We start from the raw sequence: 8,845 nt of genomic DNA, 5'->3' as shown, positions 1-8,845 counted from the left end.
GTGGAAACTGGAGGAGAGAAAGATGCTTTTCTGTTGTTGTTGTTATTTGTTTGTTTAGAATGAATCAGTATAATGAAAATTCTTATTCAAGTCTTGCACTCCCATCTGCTGTTGAACTTTGTGATGTTTCTGAGCATGAAACTCACAGATTTGCCTGTATCTGCCCCTAAAATTTGTCAAGGGACATAATACTGCTGTTGTCCACTGGGTACTATTTTGCATTGAGCCAGGGACTACTATTGGCTATTTAAAATTTTTAATGTTTATTTATTTTTCATAAATGTCTACTTGGGTAACATACAGAATCATGTGTCACAGAACACTTTGCTGTTCAGGGGCTCTGGTGAGGATAACGTTTCCTGCGGAATCTTTTCTAGGGCATAAAACTTACCCACAGATCTTTTATAGTGTTTCAAAATAAGTCAAGGCTTTGTCCTTCCTCACTGAATCTTTAAGAAGCATTTACTGTTACAATCTGTCTATTGTACTTCCAGTGCATTTCTGTGAAGTGAATAAAGTATCTGAGTCAATCTCCCCCCACCTTTCTCCCCATCTCCCCTTCCTCATGCTCCTCCTCCTCTTCCTTCTCCTCTCCCTTCAGTGCCTTTTCTCTCTCTTTCCTTCTGTTTCCTCTCTTTCTTTAGCCTCTCTCTCCTCTCCCCTTGACTCCAACTCCTCTTCTTCCAGTCTCTTCTCTTCTTCCCTCTCCCTCTCTCTTTCCCTCCCTTCCTCCTCCATCTCCCTCCCTCCTCTCTCTATTTCCTCCCCTTGACAGCCCCCCCTTCTCTCTCCCTCCTTAACCCACTTTGATTTGCATTAGGGTCCCTGGTTGAGGTCCCATGAGGATATCTCCTACATCCTCCTACATCCCAACTCCTGTAGCAGTTACTAGGAGAGGGGGCTGGGATGGTTGCTGACCAGATCAATGAAAATGATCCTGTGGAGTCTGTGTTTGCAGGTCCTGGCTGTGATTTGCATTAGGAATGCCCTAAATAAAATGGTAGGTGAGGGGTACTTTATGAAACCAAATCTTCAGTTACCTTAATAAATATTTGAGATAGTGGCTGACAGAACATCTCATGAATTAAGACATAATTTTAGACCCTGCAAGTGAGCTGCATATGGAAAGAACAAAGATTGAATGCAGATTAGTCACCAAAGTATTGATGTGACAATTGTTTCAGCTCCCATTTTATGATACTTTTCCTCTAGAGTAAAAAGTAAGTTTGTGTTTATAAATGCCCTGGTGACAAGAATCTCTTTTTCCCCGGAGAAAGAGATCCATGTATAACTGAATTTTCCCAGAGAACACAGGAGAGGGGGAAAAAAGCAATAAATCAAGTGAATTTTTATGATCCCTATAAGCAAAAACATACTTCAGTTATGATGGATTGTGTAAATTAGATTGCACAGAGGCTGTGTACTAATGTTGATATTTACGGTGCTTAAATATATTGCCTGCCTCCTCAAAATGCAGCTCATTCATTGGCTTTATGTTATGAAGGAAATATCAGAATAATGAGCTGTTTTTTCTCCCTGTCTTCATAGTTTAATATCATGCAACTGTTTATTAATAAGCTCCAAACCCCAAAGGATTTTTCTAATCCTATTCTAATATCAGACTAAATTTAATAAGATTCATTCTTCTCCCTCCTGCATATGCCTCATTCATTCATTTATTCAACTAATATTTATCGAAGGGCTCCTGTGGTGACAGGCACTGGGCTGGGAATGGCGAATAAAACGTGGAAATGAGAAAGGCTTGGTCTCTGCCTGCAAACGGGGGCAGACTGAGAGGGAGAAAGGGAGCAAAGGCCCTTAGCCAAGGATGTGACCAGGCATTTAAGGGTGTATATTGTTTCTCTAATGTAATGACTTTGAGATTTGGGGAGAGATCAGCGTTTAGAATATTTGAAAATAAAAGGAGGGGAGGCTATCTGGAGTGGAAGGATTATCTCCTGAGACCACAGAGGAGGGATGTCTTGCAATTTTCTCGTTTTGTCAAGCCCCCTTGGCATGGCTGAAATTTTACGATGGGTTGCTATGTTCTTTTGAGGCAAACATAACTTTATTCAGGTTACCAGGAGTAGGCAATTGAATTCCAGATACAGGACAAGATGTCTTGCTGTTGGTGAGGTCAAAGACAAGGGGAAATCTTCAGAGAGGATGAAAGCCTGAAGCCTTTGCGTCAGACAAAGGCCTGACCCAGGTTTCTCACACTTGAAAGGATGCCACATTTCAAAGGGGCAGTGCCAGAGGAGCTAGAGGCAGGCATGCAGGAAGGCTTGTGAAAGAAGAGGTTGTGTTTGAAGTCAAGTTTTTGCGGACTTGATATGGTTGGGGGTGGAATGGAGAAATGGAAGTGCATGCTTTTTAATTACAGACATTTTTGGTAAAATTTCTGTCAGAAAAATGAGTGTTTATTTGTTTTCATTAGTCCTCCCTCTTCTTCAGATCTGGATGTGCCAAAGATCCAGCTTCCGCCCACTTCTTAGCACTAGCTGAAAACCATCTCTTACACTGTTGCTGTGTCTGCTGGTTTAGCTCTCTGAAGCTTGATCTTTAACAAACACTTATGATGTTCTTGATGACATCAGAAAGTACTGAGATCAGTCTTGTGTCCTTCTTTCCTCCCTTCCCCTCTTTCTTCCCCCCTTCCTTCCTTCCTTCCCTCCTTCCTTCCTTCCCCCCTTCTTTCCTTCCTTCCCTCCTTCCTTCCTTCCCTCCTTCCTTCCCTCCTTCCCTCCCTCCTTCCTTCCTTCCTTCCTTCCTTCCCTCCTTCCCTCCCTCCTTCCTTCCTTTCTTCCTTCCTTCCTTCCTTCCTTCCTTCCTTCCTTCCTTCCTTCCTTCCTTCCTTCCTTCCTTCCTTCCTCCCTTCCTTCGTTCTTTTCTCCCTCCCTCGCTTCTTTCCCTCTCTCCCTCCCTCCCTCCTTTTCTTCCTTGTACCCTGAATGTTTGTATTAAGGGCAACAGCACAGTTTGCTTAATTGCTTCACCTCTGCATTCTCCCAGTGAACCTGGAACAACTCTTTCAAACCACAGCTGGGAAACCAAGAAGAACAATGACTTTCATAAGTGAATGTCACATCTTTGCAAAAAACAAACACCATATGCACTGCTAATTATTACGCGACTCTCTGTTTTCATAGTGTTCCTATAGAAGTCATAATTTGCACACATGGGATCAGGATTTGGCAGAAGCGAGGGTGGAAGAGGTGAATAAATCATCTGGACTTAGAGTGAAGGCTCTAATTTTCCCCTGGACTCAAGATGCCTGTGGGAAGTCAAGGTGGCTCTAAAGGAGGACCCAAAGCAAAAGGAGATGATTAATCCTGATTTATAAAAAAGAATCCTTACTAAACAGTAGTAACTGTAAAAATAAATTAAATCTTGAGGAACTGAAAAGGGACACATAGCATTTTAGCTGCTGCTTGTCCAGTGGACTGGGATGGAGTTATTTCTATAGAGAAGGCTTGATTCAAATCTTTTTTATATTAGTTGATTCTTTTTACTGCTTTGTTTACTCCACACTATTTTGTATTTTAAAGAGAAAACGATTGGTTTAAAAGAGAAATATTCCAAATTTGTTTCTTCTGGTAGTGGAGAGAGCTGGTATTTAAATTGATTCTCTGTGTAAATAGATATATTTTTGACATGTGAGCTTATTCCAACTGAGCTTCTCTCAGTTTTATGTATTATGTTTCCTTCTTTCTTCTCTCCACTTTGTTTTACTTTGAGAAGCAGAAACAAGGCCTCCACCATCTGTTTATCTATTTCAGCCAAATTCGCCATTCAGATAATGCACATTTCACAACTTATGCCCACTTAGAGATCACTTTTCACCACTTAAAGAGCATTTAACCATGATTCCAGGAATAGAAAGTGTATCCTGAGATCCATAATGACTTGATGGGAGAATAAAGGGTCATTTGTTATTCAGCAAGTATAATATTATAACAACTTCACCCTGTGTTTACAGATGAAGGGCATTCTGGCTCCAGAAGGGAGAATACTCCAAATTTCTGACATAAATGATTGGATGCTGTATTTCCCCACACAATTTGTTGTCTTGGAATAAAATATAGGGCACTATGTTTGAAGAAATAGATAGCTAGCACCACTTGAACCTAAAATTAAGATCAAGGTTTTTTATATGTAACAAAAATGGTAAAACATCTTGTTTACTAATTGGGATTGTAGGCAAGGTGGGGAAACCTTTATTCCCTTCTAGGTTCTTTGGCTGGCCTAATAATTAAATTGTTATAAGGCAGATTAATAGGATAAAAATAAATTTAATTTCATATGTATGGGAGCTCATGAAGTGACCAAAGCAGGTAGCTTTTACACCCTCTAGACAAGGAAACAATAACTTTATGAAGAACTGAAGAGACAAAGGTGATTGGGTTTTGGGTAGTAAATTGGTGAAGAAATAATAAGACTTGTTTATACAGCCTCCTTGGCCCTAAATTCCCTGTCTCTGGTGATGAGGATTTCTTTCTCCCTCCTGGTATAGGCAGGGCATCTTTCACATGCAATATTTATTTTCTGCTTTCAGGAGGACAAAAGAGGGTCAGCGTGTCCTTCTTATCCTGGCTATTGTTTAAGTAACTTTAATTCAAAATAATCAAAATGCGACAGTGATATATTTTGAGTTGGCCTATTTTGATCCCTCTCAGGGGGAATAATTTTGTTGCTACTGCATTCTGAATTTTGGCTTTCAAATTCTCTTCTTAGCCACAATTTGGCAAAGAAGATGTGTACCATTTCTCTGTGTGCAGAATGGTGATGATTACATCAGATACCTCATAGTAATGAAGTGAGGATTAAATAGATGTAAAACGCTTAGAACAATGACTAGCACATAGTGAATGTTCTATGTGACCTGTTATTTTTGGTTATTGTTCTACAGTTGGGTGAAGCTCGCACAATAACCTTATAAGAACTGCTGTCCTTTAATGATTTAGCTTGACCTTTTGCAAAACATCTCTTCAAATTCAATTTCCAAGTTAGCAGCTCGGTGTACTTTGATGATTGTTTCATGCTTTGCTTATGGGACTGTAAACATAAATTCTCCACATGGTTTTCTTGCCGACACTATGGAATCAGCTGCAGTGTTATCCATTGTTTGGCTATGAGTAACTTAAGACCACTCTATTACCTTAAGACAAGAGAATATCCTGGGAAAACTCAGAGCTATTTTCCAAAAACTAAGGGCACAGGGGCCAATCAGAGAACACGAGGAGAGACTGTGCTATGAGTTACTCACGAAGAGCTGAAAACCGGAAGAACAGTCTTTTGGGGCTAGGTTCTACTGGGATCTATACTTCCATCTTCCGGCTGTAGATTTTTTTCCTGTCTGTGTCCCTGTAGAGACAAGCATGGCCACTTGAACCTTATCCTGCCCTGCCCACAGACTGATAACAATTAATGTATTTATTTCAAGTTACTGAAGATAGAAGCTCGTTGGCCTGACTCCAGAAATCACCCCGGTACAACCCAGTGCACTAGAGCAGTGGGGTCATAGTGCCTAACACACTTGGGAAAAGAGAGAGGAGTAGGTTCTATGAGAGGGGTTTTTAGAAAAGTAGGAATCCATTATTACCAATTGATGGGTTAAGAAACTGGTATGCCAAGTTACCAAACTTACTTGCCCAAATGATTAGACTATATTGAACTTGTTCTTCATAATGTCAGACAACAGAAGTAGAACCAATAGTGTAAGTGGCAAAAAGTCTGATTTCAATTCCCAAGAAAGGAGTTTCTTAAAGTTTATAATTTATGTGTATAAATATATATAATAGATTGATCTCCTCCTCTAAAGATAGATATTATATACTCATATTTATATATCTGTATCTAGAGTAATATAGCTCTAAATCTATCTATCCCTCTATGTACTGAATTTATTTTTAGGAGTTGTTTCATGTGATTGTGGGGTCTGGAAAGTCTGAAATTTGTAGGACAGATTGTCAGGCTGGAAACTCAAATGGGATTTCTGTGTTATAGTCTTGAAGGAGAATTCCTTCTCCAGGAAACCTGTCTTTGCTCTCAAGGTCTTCAATTCATTGGATAAGGCCCACTGTATTATATAGGGTAATCTCTATTTACAGTCCAGTGATTGTAGATATTAACCATGTCTATAAAATACCTTCACAGTTAGACACCATAGCCTAGCCAAGCTGACACACAAAACTCACTATCATATCCTTCTGCACCATCTCAATGAATCTGATCTCTTTGGAGTAACAGGAGGGCAGGAAAACACCTGAACAGAGGCTGCCATTCACCACTTGCGGTGTCAGCTCACTAAGAGATTGAGTTTCAGTTGAGTCTTTTAGCCAGGCTACCTCCCACATAGTGAGGCAACAAGAAAGTACACAAATCAATGCAGATTCATAACATTTAATTTAAGGTTTCTAGTCTGTAATATGTCAGAAAGAAAAATGACAGATATATCACTTGGCCAGGTACTGATACACACAGAGACACACACACACATACACACACACAAACACACGTCCTACGTTTTTATTATTTTTATTATTTTTTTACCCACCATCTTCCTTCCCAATCACATCTTCTAACAACTACCACTCAAACTCCACCATAATTCCTCCCCACACTGAGGCTCTCAGGACTACCTTTTCCTCTACTATTGATACCATAATTTATTTTATTTTAAAATGTTACATGCATTACAATGCCATCAGCATGAGGCAAAGGGTCGTGTCTCCAGGGCAACCACCAGCCCCACAGGTGCATTCTCTCATTACCAGATGTCTCCTTCCCTCTTGGGTGGATTCCAACTGTGTCTATGATTCAGTCCATGTATATGGTCACTGGAGTGTAGAGACTTGACAGCTTCCTCTTCCTTAACTTGTCTGTCTTTATATAGCTTACTGGCCAAGACCTGCTCTTCAGAATCCACTTATTTATTACCTTTCATTTCTGCAAACATAACACAAAGTATTTCCAAGCATATTTAAAAACATGATTATATTGTCACAAACACTCTAACCCGCCACCATTTTATTTCTGTATTACACATGCTAATGCATTTCCCTCCTCCAGTATGATACCTTTCCCTTCTGATCAATACTTCTTGCTAATAATGAGCTCATCACCACTGAAGGTATCCATTTACATGATTATCTCTCTGGCCAGGATGCTGGAAATGCTCTTCTTGCATTATGAAGGAGGTTGAGATAGATGGCCTATAAATTCTTTAAAAATTTTAAGCTGTAGGTTTATTTCATATCTATAACTTTCCCCGTGTATATAATTTTAGATGTAGTAGATCTGTATAACTGAAGCCATCTGGAGCATTTCACATGCAAGCATCGGTATAGAATGTCTACATGTAGTTTTCCATATCTGTCTCCTTACCTCCATAGAATTGCTCAGAATTTCTGAATAATTTTATTAAATTTACTTTTGATTGTATACTTGATAAAGTGGGGTTCCAAGTGAACAATCACATAAGGAAATCCGTTCCTACATTTTCTACTCAGTCAGATAGAATACATACAATTTTCAGTAGGCCCTGTGTGTTTGTGTCCAAATAATACATGCCTGGATTTCACCCTTGATCAGTCATTTCCAAACTTGACATTGTGTTTGAATTACACATCCACACTCACACACATGGACATTCCTGAGCCCAAGAGGTGGAGAATATCAGTCAATGAGTCTGGATTAAAGCCCAATGCCTGTAACTAAAAATATATTTTAAAACATTCCACCCACATGATTGGTATACCCAGATATGTTCTCTTTCTAGGGGATATGGTTTTGATGTTTCTCTACGTACCTCTTAACTTGGGTCTTCTGTTCCCCATGCTGGCTTTCTCTGTGGTCATGGGTTGTTTCCAAGTCTCTATTGCACTCATGCTGTTTTCACCTTCTTCCTTGTCTGCTTCATTCTTTTTTTTATTTTTATTTTATTTTATTTTTAGGTTTTTCAATTACAGTTGTCCCATTTTTCCCCCATTGCTCCCCCCACCCAGCCCACCCCTTCTCCCACAATCATATCCATCCCCGTTGTCCATGTCCATGAGTCGTTTATACACGTTCCTTGACTAAACCCTTCCCTTACTTACGCCCTTCTCTCTGTCCCCTCTCCCCCCTATTGCTGCTACTCTGCTTTTTGTCCTATTTAGTTCATTCGTTTATGTTGTTCTTTAGTTTCCTGTATGAGGTGATATCATATGGTGTTTTTCTTTCTTTGCCTGGCTTATTTCACTAAGCATAATTCTTTCTAGTTCCATCCATGTTGTCGCAAATGGCAGGAGTTCCTTCTTTCTTTCTGCTGCATAGTATTCCATTGTGTAGATGTACCACAGTTTTTTGGTCCACTCATCTACAGATGGGCACTTAGGCTGTTTCCAGCACTTAACTATTGTAAACAGTGCTGCTATGAACATAGGGGTGCATAAATTCTTTTGAATTAGGGTTTTAATGCTTCATTCTTTTTTTTTTAATTTTTTTTATTTTGGTTTTTCAATTACAGTTGTCCCCTTTTCCCCTAATTTCTCATGTCAACATGTCCATCCTTAACCTGCACAGAAATTTGTCAGCAACTACAGGAGCAAATGCTCATACTTCAAAAGGGCTCTCATGAACTCCCAAGCCTTCATCTCTCTGTTCATCTTTGGGAGATGGTAGAATGTAGCCCTAAGATCTGGCTTTGAATTCTGGCTCCTCCTCTGCAGACCTGCTCAGTTCCAGGCACTGTCATCTCATGTCATGTTTATTTGCAGATGAGAAAACTGAGGCTTAGTTAGTTGAAGTCATTTACTTGATGACTTAAGTAAATAATACGTAAGGTCTGGATTTTAGATCAGGC

This window comes from Furipterus horrens, unplaced genomic scaffold (assembly GCF_987537825.1).
Source record: "Furipterus horrens unplaced genomic scaffold, mFurHor1.1.pri manual_scaffold_5, whole genome shotgun sequence".
Lineage (NCBI taxonomy): Eukaryota > Metazoa > Chordata > Mammalia > Chiroptera > Furipteridae > Furipterus > Furipterus horrens.
The sequence above is the reverse complement of the archived record's forward strand: the minus strand, read 5'-3'. Positions refer to the sequence as shown.